Source organism: Heptranchias perlo, chromosome 35, assembly GCF_035084215.1.
Source record: "Heptranchias perlo isolate sHepPer1 chromosome 35, sHepPer1.hap1, whole genome shotgun sequence".
NCBI classification, from domain to species: Eukaryota; Metazoa; Chordata; class Chondrichthyes; order Hexanchiformes; family Hexanchidae; genus Heptranchias; species Heptranchias perlo.
This window is the reverse complement of record NC_090359.1, coordinates 28670353-28688652: the sequence shown is the minus strand read 5'-3', so window position 1 is coordinate 28688652 and position 18300 is coordinate 28670353. Positions and strand designations below refer to the sequence as shown.

Below are 18300 nucleotides of genomic sequence, written 5' to 3'. Positions count from 1 at the left end.
CAGAGAGATGGGAAAAGGACGGCCGCCCCCAGCGGGCCCCCAGCGGGCCCCCGGCCGCCCCCAGCGGGCCCCCGGCCGCCCCCAGCAGGACCCAGCGGGACCCCGACCACCCCCAGCGGGACCCTGCCCGTGCCCTGAGAAAGATGCTTTGCTTCCCACTGAGGATAAGTCTCCGCATTGAAAATATCTTTGTGGTGAATCAGAATTATTTGAGTGGCCAAAATGTCGCACTTACCAGACAGTTTACATAATAAGCAACAACAAAGCTAAATAAACACTTTACAGACTGAAAGCCAGACAAAGAGTGAGAAATAAGAAATAGGAGCAGGAGTAGGCCAATCGGCCCCACGAGCCTGCTCCGCCATTCAATAAGATCATGGCTGATCTGATCCTAACCTCAAATCTAAATTCATGTCCAATTTCCTGCCCGCTCCCCGTAACCCCTAAATCCCTTTACTTCTAGGAAACTGTCTATTTCTGTTTTAAATTTATTTAATGATGTAGCTAAATAACAAGACAGAAATACAGTGTGGGAGCCAGCCCAGCATTTGAGGTGCTGGTAAATGCCCTGTGTTGACACTGTGGGCCGAGTATGGCATAGAATCGTTACAACACAGGAGGTGGCCATTCAGCCCATCGAGCCTGTGCCGGCTCTTTGAAAGAGTTATTCAGCTAGTCGCACTCCCCCGCTCTTTCCCCGTAGCCCTGCAAATTTTTTCTCTTCAAATATTTAAACGATTCCTTTTGAAGGCCACGATTGAATCTGCCTCCACTTTTCAGGCAGTGCATTCCAGATCATAACCACTCGCTGCGTAAAAAAACTTTTCCCTCATGTCGCCTTTGGTTCTTTTGCCAATCACCTTAAATCTGTGTCCCCTGGTTCCCGATCCTTCTGTCAATGGGAACAGTTGCTCCTTATTGACTTTATCGAAACCCTTCATGATTTTGACCACTTCTTTCAAATCTCCTCTCAACCTTCTCTGCTCTAAGGAGAACAGCCCCAGCTTCTCCAGTCTCTCCACATAACTGAAGTCCCTCATTCCTTGGAATCATTCTAGTAAATCTTTTCTGCACCCTCTCTAAGGTCTTCACATCTTTCTTAAAGTGCGGTGCCCAGAACTGGACACAATACTCCAGTTGTAGCCGAACCAGTGTTTTATAAAGGTTCATCATGACTTCCTTACTTTTGTACTCTATGCCTCTATTTATAAAGCCCAGGATCCCGTATGCTTTTCCAACCGCTTTCTCAACCTGCCCTGCCTCCTTCAAAGATTTGTGTACATATACCCCCAGATCTCTCTGTTCCTGTACCCCTTTTAGAATTGTACCCTTTAGTTTATATTGCCTCTCCTCGTTCTTCCTACCGAAATGTATCACTTCATACTTCTGTGAATTAAATTTCATCTGCCACCTGTCCGCCCATTCCACCAGCCTGTCTGTATCCTCTTGAAGTCTTTCACTATCCTCCTCACTGTTCACTACACTTCCAAGTTTTGTGTCATCTGCAAATTTTGAAATTGTGCCCTGTACACCCAAGTCCAAGTCATTAATATATATCAAGAAAAGCAGTGGTCCCAGCACTGACCCCTGGGGAACACCACTGTACACCTCCCTCCAGTCTGAGAAACAACCGGTCACCACTACTCTCTGCTTCCTGTCCCTTGGCCAATTCTGTATCCATGCTGCTACTGCCCCTTTTATTCCATGGGCTTCAATTTTGATGACAAGCCTATTATGCGGCACTTTATCAGGCACCTTTTAGAAGTCCATATACACGACATCAACCGCATTGCCCTCATTGACCCTCTCTGTTACCTCATCGAAAAAAAACTATCAAGTTGGTTAAACACAATTTGCCTTTAACAAATCCATGCTGGCTTTCCCTAATCAATCCACACTTGTCCAAGTGACTGTTAATTCTGTCCCGGATTATCGTTTCTAAAAGTTGAGATTAAACTGACTGGCCTGTAGTTACTGGGTTTATCCTTACACACTTTTTTGAACAAGGGTGTAACATTTGCAATTCTCCTGTCCTCTGGCACCACCCCCATATCTAAGGATGTTTGGAAGATTATGGCCAGTACCTCCGCAATTTCCACCCTTACTTCCCTCAGCAACCTAGGATGCATCCCATCCGGACCGGGTGATTTATCTACTTTAAGTACAGCTAGCCTTTCTAGTAACTCCTCTTTATCAATTTTTAGCCCATCCAGTATCTCAACTATATCTCCCTTTCATAGAATCATAGAAGTTTACAACATGGAAACAGGCCCTTCGGCCCAACATGTCCATGTCGCCCAGTTTATACCACTAAGCTAGTCCCAATTGCCTGCACTTGGCCCAGATCCCTCTATACCCATCTTACCCATGTAACTGTCCAAATGCTTTTTAAAAGACAAAATTGTACCCGCCTCTACTACTGCCTCTGGCAGCTCGTTCCAGACACTCACCACCCTTTGAGTGAAAAAATTGCCCCTCTGGACCCTTTTGTATCTCTCCCCTCTCACCTTAAATCTGTGCCCCCTCATTATAGACTCCCCTACCTTTGGGAAAAGATTTTGACTATCTACCTTATCTATGCCCCTCATTATTTTATAGACTTCTATAAGATCACCCCTTAACCTCCTACTCTCCAGGGAAAAAAGTCCCAGTCTATCTAACCTCTCCCTATAAGTCAAACCATCAAGTCCTAGTAGCATCCTAGTAAATCTTTTCTGCACTCTTTCTAGTTTAATAATATCCTTTCTATAATAGGGTGACCAGAACTGTACACAGTATTCCAAGTGTGGCCTCACCAATGCCCTGTACAACTTCAACAAGACATCCCAACTCCTGCATTCAATGTTCTGACCAATGAAACCAAGCATGCCGAATGCCTTCTTCACCACCCTATCCACCTGTGACTCCACTTTCAAGGAGCTATGAACCTGTACTCCTAGATCTCTTTGTTCTATAACTCTCCCCAACGCCCTACCATTAACGGAGTAGGTCCTGGCCCGATTCGATCTACCAAAATGCATCACCTCACATTTATCTAAATTAAACTCCGTCTGCCATTCATCGGCCCACTGGCCCAATTTATCAAGATCCCGTTGCAATCCGAGATAACCTTCTTCACTGTCCACAATGCCACCAATCTTGGTGTCATCTGCAAACTTACTAACCATGCCTCCTAAATTCTCATCCAAATCATTAATATAAATAACAAATAACAGCGGACCCAGCACCGATCCCTGAGGCACACCGCTGGTCACAGGCCTCCAGTTTGAAAAACAACCCTCTACAACCACCCTCTGTCTTCTGTCGTCAATCCAATTTTGTATCCAATTGGCTACCTCACCTTGGATCCCGTGAGATTTAACCTTATGTAACAACCTACCATGCGGTACCTTGTCAAAGGCTTTGCTGAAGTCCATGTAGACCACGTCTACTGCACAGCCCTCATCTATCTTCTTGGTTACCCCTTCAAAAAACTCAAATTTGGGAGACATGATTTTCCTCTCACAAAACCATGCTGACTGTTCCTAATCAGTCCCTGCCTCTCCAAATGCCCGTAGATCCTGTCTCTCAGAATACCCTCTAACAACTTACCCACTACAGATGTCAGGCTCACCGGTCTGTAGTTCCCAGGCTTTTCCCTGCCGCCCTTCTTAAACAAAGGCACAACATTTGCTACCCTCCAATCTTCAGGCACCTCACCTGTAGCTGTCGATTTACTGAGACTCTGGCAGCATCTTCTTCCTTGGTAAAGACAGATGCAAAGTACTCATTTATTACCTCAGCCATTCCCTCTGCCTCCATGAGTATATCTTCTTTTTGGTCCCTGATCGGTCCCACCCCTCCTCTTACTATCCTATTTATATGCCCATTGAAGACTTTTGGATTCCCTTTTATGTTAGCCGCCTGTCTATTCTCATACTGGAGAGTATGGTGGAGAGATGGCGGGCTACATAGAATTACATGGAGTCTTTTTTTTATTCGTTCATGGGATGTGGGCTTCGCTGGCGAGGCCGGCATTTATTGCCCATCCCTAATTGCCCTTGAGAAGGTGGTGATGAGCCGCCTTCTTGAACTGCTGCAGTCCGTGTGGTGAAGGTTCTCCCACAGTGCTGTTAGGAAGGGAGTTCCAGGATTTTGACCCAGCGAAGATGAAGGAACGGCGATATATTTCCAAGTCGGACTGGTGAGTGACTTGGAGGGGAACGTGCAGGGGGTGTTGTTCCCATGTGCCTGCTGCTCTTGTCCTTCCAGGTGGTAGAGGTCGCGGGTTTGGGAGGGGCTGTCGAAGAAGCCTTGGCGAGTTGCTGCAGTGCACCTTGTGGATGGTACACACTGCAGCCACAGTGCGCCGGTGGTGAAGGGAGTGAATGTTTAGGGTGGCGGATGGGGTTCCAATCAAGCGGGCTGCTTTATCCTGGATGGTGTCGAGCTTCTTGAGTGTTGTTGGAGCTGCACTCATCCAGGCAAGTGGAGAGTATTCCATCACACTCCTGACTTGTGCCTTGTAGATGGTGGAAAGGCTTTGGGGAGTCAGGAGGTGAGTCACTCGCCGCAGAATACCCAGCCTCTGACCTGCTCTTGTAGCCACAGTATTTATATGGCTGGTCCAGTTAAGTTTCTGGTCAATGGTGACCCCCAGGATGTTGATGGTGGGGGATTTGCCGATGGTAATGCCATTGAATGTCAAGGGGAGGTGGTTAGACACTCTCTTGTTGGAGATGGTCATTGCCTGGCACTTGTCTGGTGCGAATGTTACTTGCCACTTATCAGCCCAAGCCTGGATGTTGTCCAGGTCTTGCTGCATGCGGGCTCGGACTGCTTCATTATCTGAGGGGTTGCAAATAGAACTGAACACTGTGCAATCATCAGCACTGTGCATCAGCGCAGAAACAGGCCATTCGGCCCAACTGGCCTGTGCTGGTGTTTATACTCCACACTAGCCTCCTCCCACCCTACTTCATCTCACCCTATCAGCTTATCTTGGAGACCTCTCTCAGGCTGATGACCGTGTGCTCCTGGACCAGGGCTGCTGCTGGCTGCGTCCCAGGAGGGCGTTCCTGAGCAGCCTCGTGCTTCGGCACCATGACCGCTGTGGCGAAGGTTGGAGCCTGGTCTGGTGCTGCCGCCTGGAGAGGTAAAGACTGGCAGCGCACCAGCCGCCCTGCACCCCCCCCCCCACCCTGCCGCCCTGCACCCACCCTGCCGCCCTGCACCCACCCTGCCGCCCTGCACCCACCCTGCCGCCCTGCACCCACCCTGCCGCCCTGCACCCACCCTGCCGCCCTGCACCCGCCCTGCACCCACCCTGCCGCCCTGCACCCCCCCCCACCCTGCCGCCCTGCACCCCCCCGACCCTGCCGCCGCCCTGCACCCCCCCCCCCCACCCTGCCGCTGCCGCCGCCCTGCACCCCCCCCCCTCCCAACCCTGCCGCCACCGCGGCTGTCTCGATCTGTGTTCGATGTTCAGCTTCTGCCGCACTTCATTAATGAATTGATCCAAAAGTTCAGTGGCAGCAACTTTCATACATAAGAACATAAGAAATAGGAGCAGGAGTAGGCCATTCGGCCCCTCGCGTCTGCTCTCCCATTCAATCAGATCATGGCTGATCTTTGACCTCAACTCCACTTTCCCGCCCGATCCCCAAAAATCTATCGATCTCAGCCTTGAATATACTCAATGACTGAGCAACCACAGCCCTCTGGGGGAGAGAATTCCAAAAATTCACAACCCTCTGAGTGAAGAAATTCCTCCTCATCTCAGTCTTGAATGTCCGACCCCTTTATCCTGAGACTATGACCCCTCGTTCTAGACTCTCCAGCCAGGGGAAACAACCTCTCAGCATCTACCCTGTCGAGCCCTCTCAGAATCTTTTATGTTTCAATGAGATCACCTCTCATTCTTTGAAACTCCAGAGAGTATCGGCCCATTCTACTCAATCTCTCCTCATAGGACAACCCTCTCATCCCAGGAATCAATCTAGTGAACCTTTGTTGCACCGCCTCTAAGGCAAGTATATCCTTCCTTAGATAAGGAGAACAAAACTGTACACAGTACCCCAGGTGAGGTCTCACCAAAGCCCTGTACAATTGTAGTAAGACTTCCTTACTCTTGTACTCCAGCCTCCTTGCAATAAAGGCCAACATACCATTTGCCTTCCTAACTGCTTGCTGTGCCTGCATGTTAACTTTTTGTGTTTCTTGTACGAGGACACCCAAGTCTCTCTGAACACCAACATTTAATAGTTTCTCACCATTTAAAAAATATTCTGTTTTTCTATTCTTCCTACCAAAGTGAATAACCTCACATTTCCCCACATTATACTCCATCTGCCACCTTCTTGCCCACTCACTTAACCTGTCTCTATCCCTTTGCAGACTCTTTGTGTCCTCCTCACAGCTTACTTTCCCACCTGGCTTTGTGTCATCAGCAAACTTGGATACATTACACTCGGTCCCTTCATCTAAGTCATTAATATAGATTGTAAATAGCTGAGGCCCAAGCACTGATCCTTGTGGTACCCCACTAGTTACAGCCTGCCGACCTGAGAATGACCCGTTTATCCCTACTCTCTGTTTTCTGTCCGTTAACCAATCCTCTATCCATGTTAATATATTATCCCCAATCCCATGAGCCCTTATCTTGTGTAACAACCTTTTATGTGGCACCTTATCAAATGCCTTTTAAAAATCCAAATATACTACACCCACTGGTTCCCCTTTATCTACCCTGCTAGTTACACCCTCAAAAAACACCAATAAATTTGTCAAACACATTTATTTACAAATAGAAGTTTGAGGCTCTGCCTTATCTTGCATTGAGATATCAATCATAGGAAACATGTTGAGTGATGTATCCGCACTACTTGCACATAGCCAGCCCGCTGGATGAAGCCCCGGCCTCTCCGAGCTGAATTTCAGCTGCCCCCCTTTGCCCCTGCTGGGCTGTGCCTGTTTACCCTCCCTGCGAGCAAATACCCTTAATTGTGTCATTTCTTATAGTTTCATGGCCTTAGGTATAAACATCGCACATTGTAATCTGATCTTGTATTGTTAATCACGGACGCACCCATATTCTCCCTCCTCTTGTCTCAGGCCCAGCTCACCAATCCAGGAATCTGTCTTATTGTTGTTGCCCGAGTGGCCTGTCTGCAGTGAAGTGCCTGTTCTACAAGGCGATGTATTGAAGACATGCTGTACCTAATCTCTCTCTCTCTCTCTCTCTCGCTCTTCTAGTTAACCAGCTTCCTGCTCATGTTAAATTACCCAAACTTAATCATTTTCTCCTCTTACCCGCCCTACAATCAGCAGCCCCGGTCAGCAGGCTGGGGGCTGGATTAATGGCAGCCCTCGGGTCAGCAGCAGACTGGAAGCCACGATTCATCGTGCCCCCGTCCCCCTGCTCCCCGAAACTGGACTCCGAGGCTGGAGATCTCGCCTGGGGCTGGGGCGCTCGCTGGCCCCAGTGCACCGTGTCGGCTCTGGCCCCTCCCAACCTGGTTATCTGTGCCCGCGCTGGTCTCCCCCCGGTTATCTGTGCCCACACTGGTCTCCCCCCGGTTATCTGTGCCCACACTGGTCTCCCCCCGGTTATCTGTGCCCACACTGGTCTCCCCCCGGTTATCTGTGCCCACACTGGTCTCCCCCCTGGTTATCTGTGCCCACACTGGTCTCCCCCTGGTTATCTGTGCCCACACTGGTCTCTCCCTGGTTATCTGTGCCCACACTGGTCTCCCCCCCCCCCCCCGGTTATCTGTGCCCGCACTGGTCTCCCCCTGGTTATCTGTGCCCACACTGGTCTCCCCCCGGTTATCTGTGCCCACACTGGTCTCCCCCTGGTTATCTGTGCCCACACTGGTCTCCCCCTGGTTATCTGTGCCCACACTGGTCTCTCCCTGGTTATCTGTGCCCGCACTGGTCTCTCCCTGGTTATCTGTGCCCACACTGGTCTCCCCCTGGTTATCTGTGCCCACACTGGTCTCCCCCTGGTTATCTGTGCCCGCACTGGTCTCCCCCCGGTTATCTGTGCCCACACTGGTCTCCCCCTGGTTATCTGTGCCCACACTGGTCTCCCCCTGGTTATCTGTGCCCACACTGGTCTCCCCCTGGTTATCTGTGCCCACACTGGTCTCCCCCTGGTTATCTGTGCCCGCACTGGTCTCCCCCTGGTTATCTGTGCCCGCACTGGTCTCCCCCTGGTTATCTGTGCCCACACTGGTCTCCCCCCGGTTATCTGTGCCCACACTGGTCTCCCCCTGGTTATCTGTGCCCACACTGGTCTCCCCCTGGTTATCTGTGCCCACACTGGTCTCCCCCTGGTTATCTGTGCCCACACTGGTCTCCCCCCCCCGGTTATCTGTGCCCGCACTGGTGTCTCCCTGGTTATCTGTGCCCGCACTGGTCTCTCCCTGGTTATCTGTGCCCGCACTGGTCTCTCCCTGGTTATCTGTGCCCACACTGGTCTCTCCCTGGTTATCTGTGCCCACACTGGTCTCCCCCTGGTTATCTGTGCCCACACTGGTCTCCCCCTGGTTATCTGTGCCCACACTGGTCTCCCCCTGGTTATCTGTGCCCACACTGGTCTCCCCCTGGTTATCTGTGCCCACACTGGTCTCCCCCCCCCCCCTGGTTATCTGTGCCCACGCTGGTCCCCCCCTCCCCCCAGTTATCTGTGCCCACGCTGGTCTCCCCCCCCCCCCCCACCCCCCGGGTTATCTGTGCCCATGCTGGTCCCCCCCCCCGGTTATCTGTGCCCACGCTGGTCTCCCTGGTTATCTGTGCCCGTGCTGGTCCCCCTGGTTATCTGTGCCCACGCTGGTCCCTCTGGTTATCTGTGCCCACGCTGGTCTCCCCTGGTTATCTGTGCCCACACTGGTCTCCCCTGGTTATCTGTGCCCACGCTGGTCTCCCTGGTTATCTGTGCCCGTGCTGGTCCCCCTGGTTATCTGTGCCCATGCTGGTCCCCCTGGTTATCTGTGCCCACGCTGGTCTCCCTGGTTATCTGTGCCCGTGCTGGTCCCCCTGGTTATCTGTACCCACACTGGTCTCCCCTGGTTATCTGTGCCCACGCTGGTCTCCACTGGTTATCTGTGCCCACACTGGTCTCCCCTGGTTATCTGTGCCCACGCTGGTTTCCCCTGGTTATCTGTGCCCACGCTGGTCTCCCCTGGTTATCTGTGCCCATACTGGTCCCCCCCGGTTATCTGTGCCCACGCTGGTCTCCCCGGTTATCTGTGCCCACACTGGTCCCCCCGGTTATCTGTGCCCGCGCTGGTCCCCCCCGGTTATCTGTGCCCGCGCTGGCCTCTGACTTTGACTCTGTTTGGGGTGGGGGGTGGGGTGCGTGGTGACATGGAGATGGGGGCTGTGGGGGAGGAGACCCACTCCCTGGACAGAGCAGAAGGAAAGGCTGGGCCCTTGTCCAGGAGCATTGAGAATCAGCAAGCAGACCCTGACCCTGGCCGTTTTATTCTCCCCCTCTCCCCAACCCTCTCCCTTCTCATGGGGGTGGGGGGGTGGTCACAGAACGGAGGTTTGGGCCTTATCCCCTTCCCTCACTGGTCTTTGCCCTCTCCCGAGTTTTGTGCGCCACCTTGCCCAACAAAGGCAAAACTAGAGGATGATTAGACTTGGGGGGTTTGAACGTGTGGAGCAATTGAAGAAGCTGCTGGGGGTCTGAATCAGTCCGGGAGGTTCCGATGCAAGGTCACGGATCGACTAGACCTCAGTGTGGTGGGCGAGGGAGAAAGAGCAAGATGAGTTTCTTACCTTCCCAGCTCTGGTCAGGTCATTGAATTTCTTGTGGCACCACTTCGCCATCCTGGGCACTGTGGATGTGGCACTCAGCTCCTCGGCCCTCCATGCCTGCCTCCTGCCTGCACGTGAGAGGGGGGTTGAGGGGCCGGTCCCACGTTCCCCCCCCATCTCACCCCAGGTGGGGGCAGGCAGCAGGTTCCCTCCTGCCAAATTGAAAGATCCTCTTCCTGGCAGCCTTCTGCTGTGACCCGGTCACCTCTCAGCAATGGAAGATTTTCTTACCTCCAGCCTCGACTATTCCAATACCTAACAGGAAGTTGAACACGAGGATGAGAATTTTAAAATCGAGGTGTTCCCGGACCGGGAGCCAGTGTAGGTCAGCGAGCACAGGGGGGGTGATGGGTGAACGGGACTCGGTGCGAGTTAGGAGACGGGCAGCAGGGTTTTGGATGAGCTGAAGTTTACAGAGGGTGGAGGGTGGGAGGCCGGCCAGGATAGAGGGGAAAAGAGACTCTCTTCAAAAATTTCCGTGCAAATGAGTCTCGTAAATATCTGCGAGATTTGTAAATTTTCCTTGTCATTTCTGTCCCATCTTTGATATTTGATGATTGGGGACCCTCCCTCTCCACAATAGGACAGCACAAGTACCTTGGATCGTTTAATGTACTGACGGCTTTGCAGCAGAGCCCAATTTGTAAAATTGTCCCAAGCATTGTGTTCTGGTAATTCTAATGGTAGGACTTAATACCCCCATTCAGAGGGTCAGGTAATCACAGGGGTACAGAGCTAGACCCCAGGGCCAGGTAATTACAGGGGTACAGAGCTAGACCCCAGGGCCAGGTAATTACAGGGGTACAGAGCTAGACCCCAGGGCCAGGTAATTACAGGGGTACAGAGCTAGACCCCAGGGCCTGGAAATCACAGGGGTACAGAGCTAGACCCCAGGGTCAGGTAATCACAGGGGTACAGAGCTAGACCCTAGGGCCAGGTAATTACAGGGGTACAGAGCTGGACCCCAGGGCCAGGTAATCACAGGGGTACAGAGCTAGACCCCAGGGCCAGGTAATTACAGGGGTACAGAGCTAGACCCCAGGGTCAGGTAATTACAGGGGTACAGAGTTGGACCCCAGGGTCAGGTAATTACAGGGGTACAGAGCTAGACCCCAGGGCCAGGTAATTACAGGGGTACAGAGCTAGACCCCAGGGTCAGGTAATTACAGGGGTACAGAGCTAGACCCCAGGGTCAGGTAACTGGATGATTCCCATTCCCAGGCGTGTCACTCGAGTCCTTCAGTGGGCTATGAGCTGAGCACAGTTAGTGGGGAGTGTGAGGAATGGGGGACAGACACAGCCTAATGTCAAGAATGATTTCAGAAAGTGACCCAACTCCATGAGACACGTGATTTCCCCTCTCCCTCCAGTTACCTCTGCTCAGTATCAGAGGTTGGTTTGATAACCAGGCTCTGTCTCCGATACACATCATTTCCTTCTTTGGCCTTCAGTCAAAGAGCTGTCACTTTCATTCTCTGAAACAGAAAGGTTTGCAGCAAGTCTTGTTCCCTGATCCCTCCCTTCCAGCTGTTGCTTGGAATAAAGTCTGTGATCTGAGAATTACCCAGCGCTCACCCTGGAGGAAGGAGCAGTGCAGGAAGGAGCAGCACCGGCCGATCGTCGCTCTCTGGTAAGGTGTTGGCTCCATTTACATTCTCACCGATTTTAAAAAAAAAACAAAAATCACTCTCCAGATAAAGGGCGTAGAAGAAAGAAAGAAATTACACTTTTAATGCGTTTCTCAGCGCTTTACGGTCACTGAGGTACGATCGAAGAGTAGTCACTGTCGTAAGGTGGGGGAAACATTTTTTGTAAGTAAGGGTAAACATTTTTTAATTGTGCATTGAGAATATTCCACTACTTTCAGGTTATTAATTGAGGATAAAAACTGCAAATGCTGGAGGTACACAGCAAGGGATCACTGACTAACAGGCAGAAAGGAATCCTGGCGATTTTTCTCGAACTCAGGGAATGCCAAGGTCAGTCGCACCACCTACTGGTGCCGTAGGTAAAATCAGTTAACTTTACACAGACCAGGTTATCCGAGGATCTCCCTCCCGCTCCGTGTCTCCCGGTCCCACACCGGGCGGTGATCTCCCGCTCCGTGTCTCCCGGTCCCACACCGGGCGGTGATCTCCCGCTCCGTGTCTCCCGGTCCCACACCGGGCGGTGATCTCCCGCTCCGTGTCTCCCGGTCCCACACCGGGCGGTGATCTCCCGCTCCGCGTCTCTCGGTCCCACACCGGGCGGTGATCTCCCGCTCCGTGTCTCCCGGTCCCACACCGGGCGGTGATCTCCCGCTCCGCGTCTCCCGGTCCCACACCAGGCGGTGATCTCCCGCTCCGCGTCTCCCGGTCCCACACCAGGCGGTGATCTCCCGCTCCGCGTCTCTCGGTCCCACAATGGGGGGTGTTCACTGTTCGTTTATTATAAAGGGTGGTTTGGATTATTGGGGTTTGTATAATTTCTATCTCCCTACAAGGACCCCGTTCAAATCCAAGCAGTGAAAGAGTTGTTGCTTTCTTGGTTTGTGGGGTTCCTTAGCAAAATTAGTTTAGGGAGCATATTAACCCAGTGGGTAGTGAGCAGACACTGGGGCGAGATTGGGTCCAGTGGAACTTTGCTCGAGCTCCCTGTCCCACCGACATAGATAAAACCCAAAATACAATGAAGCAGGGTTCCCAGAAGTGGCCACACCCATTGCTGCACCCTCTCCCGCACCCTGGAGTCGGAGTGCGTTACGCGGAGTGACGTCGCGTCGGAGTGCGTTACGCGGAGTGACGTCGCGTCGGAGTGCGTTACGCGGAGTGACGGCGCGTCGGAGTGCGTTACGCGGAGTGACGGCGCGTCGGAGTGCGTTACGCGGAGTGACGGCGCGTCGGAGTGCGTTACGCGGAGTGACGGCGCGTCGGAGTGCGTTACGCGGAGTGACGGCGCGTCGGAGTGCGTTACGCGGAGTGACGGCGCGTCGGAGTGCGTTACGCGGAGTGACGGCGCGTCGGAGTGCGTTACGCGGAGTGACGGCGCGTCGGAGTGCCTTACGCGGAGTGACGGCGCGTCGGAGTGCCTTACGCGGAGTGACGGCGCGTCGGAGTGCCTTACGCGGAGTGACGGCGCGTCGGAGTGCCTTACGCGGAGTGACGGCGCGTCGGAGTGCCTTACGCGGAGTGACGGCGCGTCGGAGTGCCTTACGCGGAGTGACGGCGCGTCGGAGTGCCTTACGCGGAGTGACGGCGCGTCGGAGTGCCTTACGCGGAGTGACGGCGCGTCGGAGTGCCTTACGCGGAGTGACGGCGCGTCGGAGTGCCTTACGCGGAGTGACGGCGCGTCGGAGTGCCTTACGCGGAGTGACGGCGCGTCGGAGTGCCTTACGCGGAGTGACGGCGCGTCGGAGTGCCTTACGCGGAGTGACGGCGCGTCGGAGTGCCTTACGCGGAGTGACGGCGCGTCGGAGTGCCTTACGCGGAGTGACGGCGCGTCGGAGTGCCTTACGCGGAGTGACGGCGCGTCGGAGTGCCTTACGCGGAGTGACGGCGCGTCGGAGTGCCTTACGCGGAGTGACGGCGCGTCGGAGTGCCTTACGCGGAGTGACGGCGCGTCGGAGTGCCTTACGCGGAGTGACGGCGCGTCGGAGTGCGTTACGCGGAGTGACGGCGCGTCGGAGTGCCTTACGCGGAGTGACGGCGCGTCGGAGTGCCTTACGCGGAGTGACGGCGCGTCGGAGTGCCTTACGCGGAGTGACGGCGCGTCGGAGTGCCTTACGCGGAGTGACGGCGCGTCGGAGTGCCTTACGCGGAGTGACGGCGCGTCGGAGTGCGTTACGCGGAGTGACGGGGTTGGGGGGTTGGGGTGGTGCTGAAGGGATCTGGTGGGGTGGGGGTGATGCTGAAGGGATCTGGTGGGGGTGGGGGTGATGCTGAAGGGATCTGGTGGGGGTGGGGGTGATGCTGAAGGGATCTGGTGGGGGTGATGCTGAAGGGAGGGTGGGGGGGGTGGGGGTGATGCTGAAGGGATCTGGTGGGGGTGGGGGTGATGCTGAAGGGATCTGGTGAAAATAAACAAGTCTGAAGATAAAAAAAAAAGATGAGAGTAAAGGTCAGCCCAAGGTCAGGAATAAGGGGTAAAATAAATGGTCAGGGAACAAATCCAGTTATAGAACATAAGATAAAATGACTGTTAAAAATAAAGTGATGGGAGCAATTATTAAAAACAGATTAAATTGCCTGGACAGCATCCGAAACCAAACGGGGGAACTGGAGGCGATTGTTCATAGTGAGGAGCCAGACGGGTTTGGGATAACTGAAACACGGCTACATAAAGGACAGGACTGGCAGTTAAATATTGCAGGATATAATGTATTTAGAAAGGACAGGGAAGGAGACAGCGGGGTGGAGTAGCTCTACTAATTAGACACAATATAATGGCAATAGAAAACAGGGACATAAGTAATATTAAGATAGAAACAGAATTGGTATGGATTGAGACAAAGGATAAGAAGGGATCGATCATGTTAATGGGGTAGTCTACAGACCACGTGCAGTGCGTGTGTGTAAACACACAAAGTGGGTAAACAAGGTTGGTGAGCTGCAGGCGCAAATAACCACATGGGAAAGATGTGAAGGCCTTAGAGAGGGTGCAGAGGAGATTTACTAGAATGATTTCAGGGATGAGGGTCTTTAGTTATGTGGATAGACTGGAGAAGCTGGGGTTGTTCTCCTTGGAACAGAGACGGTTGCGAGGAGATTTGATCGAGGTATTCAAAATCATGAAGGGTCTAGACAGAGTAGATAGAGAGAAACTGTTCCCATTGGTGGAAGGGTCAAGAACCAGAGGACATAGATTTAAGGTGATTGGCAAAAGAACCAAAGGTGACATGAGGAAAAACTTTTTTACACAGCGAATGGTTAGGATCTGGAATACACTGCCCGAGGGGGTGGTGGAGGCAGATTCAATCATGGCCTTCAAAAGGGAACTGGATAAGTACTTGAAAGGAAAAAATTTGCAGGGGTACGGGGATAGGGCGGGGGAGTGGGACTAGCTGGATTGCTCTTGCATAGAGCTGGCGCGGACTCGATGGGCCGAATGGCCTCCTTCCGTTCTGTAACCTTTCTATGATTCTAGTGGAAGGGAAGCGGAGGATGAAATATGTGGGCAAATCTATGAAATGAGTAAAAAAACATCAAATAATAATCATGAGAGATTTCAACTATCCCAAATAAACTGGCAAGTAGAGGTAGGGAAAAGGGAATGGAGTTTTAACAGTGTGTACAGGACTCCTTACCCAGTATGTGAGGAGCCCAACGAGAGAGGAATTGTGGCTGGATTGAGTAATGGGAAATGCACTGGAGCAGATAAGGGAAGTAAGTGTAGGGGAACATGTAGGCAATAGCGATCATAACATAATAAGATTTTAAATAATGATTGAGAAAGACATAAGAAAGACAATGACCAAAGTAATAGATTGGGGGGAAAAAAAGCCAACTTTGAGGGGATGGGAGTGGAACAAGGGAAGGTAAACTGGAAAAAAATGTTGACAAAGAAATAAAACAGCAGTGGGAAATATTTAAAACCGTGATCAATAGAGTTCAGGAGAAATATATTTGTCTAAAGTACAAGAACAAACTAGTCAATAATGAAATGAAGAGATACGGGTAAAATTGAAACTAAAGAAAAAGGCAGACACTAAGTATATAGACAATAGAGAGGATGAGAAAAGGGAATATGAAGAGATTAGGAAAGGAAGTCAAAAAAAACAATTAAGAAAGCAAAGAGGAACTACGGAATTAAGTTATCAAGGAATATAAATAACAAAAAGAAAATCGGGGTAGGGATAGGGATCGGGATAGGGATAGGGGTAGGGATAGGAATCGGGATCGGGGTAGGGATAGGGATAGGGATCGGGATCAGGGTCGGGATCAGGATCGGGATCGGGATCGGGATAGGGATCAGGGTAGGGATAGGGATCGGGATAGGGATCGGGATAGGAATCGGGATCGGGGTAGGGATCGGGATCAGGGTCGGGATCGGGGTAGGGATCGGGATCAGAGTAGGGATCGGGATCGGGATAGGGATCGGGATCGGGATAGGGATCGGATAGGGATCGGGATAGGGGTAGGGATAGGAATCGGGATCGGGGTAGGGATAGGGATCGGGATCAGGGTCGGGATCGGGATCAGGGTAGGGATAGGGATAGGGATAGGGATCGGGATCGGGATAGGGATCGGGCCACTAAGGGATACACACGATAAACTCACAGGTAATGACAGTGAAATGGCAGAAATATCGAATAGTTACTTTGCCTCAGTGTTTACCAGGGAGATTAACAAGGTGGGCAGGACATTAGAAGAGGAAACCAAAAAAGGTATAAAGGCATTTATATCAAAGATAGAAAGGAGCGATATAATTGATAAACTAATCAAACCTGGTCCGGATGGATTACATCCACGAATATGGAAAGAAGTTAGGGAGGAGATAGCAGAAGCTCTATTATTTACATATATATAAAAATTCATTTGAAAAGGGAACAGTGCCAGAGGACTGGCGGACAGGTAATCTGATTCCTGTATTTAGAAAGGAGATAGAACAAGTCCTGGGAACTATAGACCAATTAGCATAATATCGGTGGGAGGAAAGATAATGGAATCTTCACTCAAAGATGTAATAAAAAAATCTAGAAAATGAAAATATAATAAAGAATAGTCCGCACGAATTTCAGAAGGGAAGGTCGTGTTTGACCAACCTTATTGAATTCTTTGAAGAAGTAACAGAAAGAGTAGACAAGGGTAATATAGTAGATGTAATATATTTGGATTTTCAAAAGGCCTTCGATAAGGTACCGCATTGTAGACTCGTGACTAAGGTCAGAACATGTGGAGTCAGGGGACAGGTAGCAGAATGGATAGAAAGCTGGCTACAAAACAGAAAACAGAGAGTAGGGATTAAGGGTGGCTACTCAGACTGGGAAAAGGTGGGAAGTGGTGTTCCACAGGGATCGGTGCTGGGACCACTGTTGGTCACAATTTACATCAACCATTTAGACTCGGGAATCGGAAGTACAATTTCAAAATTTGCGGATGACACAAAATTGGGGGGTGTAGTTAATACTGAGGAAGAATGCGTTAAAATCCAAGAGGAAATTAATAAACTTGCAGAATGGGCGTGTAATTGGCAAATTAATTTCAATCTAGGTAATTGTGAGGTGGAGCATGTTGGTAGGTGGAATAAGGAGGTCTCACACTGCTGGGAGAATCAGAGTCTAAATGGGGTGGAGGAGCAGAGGGATCTGGGGGGACAGATTCACAAATCATTAAAAGTAACGACACAGGTTAATAAGGCCATAAAAAAGAGGCTCATGTGGAGTATAAACACTAGCATAGACCAGTTGGGCCGAATGGCCTGCTTTTGTGTAGTAGACTCGATGTAACAATGTAACAGAGCATTGGGGTGCGTTACACGGGGCTGCACTGTCGGAGGGTCGGTACTGAGGGAGCGCTGCACTGTCGGAGGGTCGGTACTGAGGGAGCGCTGCACTGTCGGAGGGTCGGTACTGAGGGAGCGCTGCACTGTCGGAGGGTCGGTACTGAGGGAGTTCTGCACTGTCGGAGGGTCAGTACTGAGGGAGTTCTGCACTGTCGGAGGGTCGGTACTGAGGGGAGCGCTGCACTGTCGGAGGGTCGGTACTGAGGGAGTTCTGCACTGTCAGAGGTGCTCTCTTTCAGATGAGACGTTAAAACGAGGCCCCGTCTGACCTCTCAGGTGGATGTAAAAGATCCCACGGCCACTATTTCAAAGAAGAGCAGGGGGGAGTTCTCCCCGGTGTCCTGGGGCCAATATTTATCCCTCAACCAACATCACTAAAAAAACAGATGATCGGGTCATTATCACATTGCTGTTTGTGGGATCTTGCTGTGCACAAATTGGCTGCCGTGTTTCCTACATTACAACAGTGACTACACTTCAAAAATACTTCATTGGCTGTAAAGCGCTTTGGTCTTTATATAACTGCAAGTCCCTCTTTCTTTTTCTCTTTCTTTTGTTTGCTCTTTTGCTCTTTTTCATTCTTACTGTCTTTGTGTCTCTTTCACTCTCTCACCCTCTCTTTCACTCTATCACCCTCACTTTCTCTCTCTCAACCTCTCTCTCTCCCTCTCACTCTCATCCTCCCTCCCTCTCTCTCTCTCGCTCCCTCCCCCTCTCTCTCTCTCTCGCCCTCTCTCTCTCTCGCCCTCTCTCTCTCTCGCCCTCTCTCTCTCTCTCTCTCGCCCTCTCTCTCTCGCCCTCTCTCTCTCGCCCTCTCTCTCTCGCCCTCTCTCTCTCGCCCTCTCTCTCTCGCCGCTCTCTCTCTCTCGCCCGCTCTCTCTCTCTCGCCCTCTCGCTCTCTCTCTCGCCCTCTCGCTCTCTCTCTCGCCCTCTCGCTCTCTCTCTCTCGCCCGCCCCCCTCTCTCTCTCCCTCGCCCTCTCTCCTCTCTCTCGCCCTCTCTCCCTCTCTCGCCCTCA

At 51.7% G+C, this 18300-nt stretch overlaps 1 protein-coding gene across 1 annotated transcript in view; it reads left to right on the top strand.

The window, feature by feature from the left end:
• The first annotated feature begins 11361 nt into the window (after positions 1–11361).
• The window catches only part of cysltr3 (cysteinyl leukotriene receptor 3), a 12934-nt gene continuing 5995 nt past the window's right edge, over positions 11362–18300 (top strand). Inside the window, exon 1 of the mRNA XM_067971860.1 lies at positions 11362–11434. The gene's annotated coding sequence lies outside the window, so the exon portion shown is untranslated. The remainder of the gene's footprint in view (positions 11435–18300) is intronic.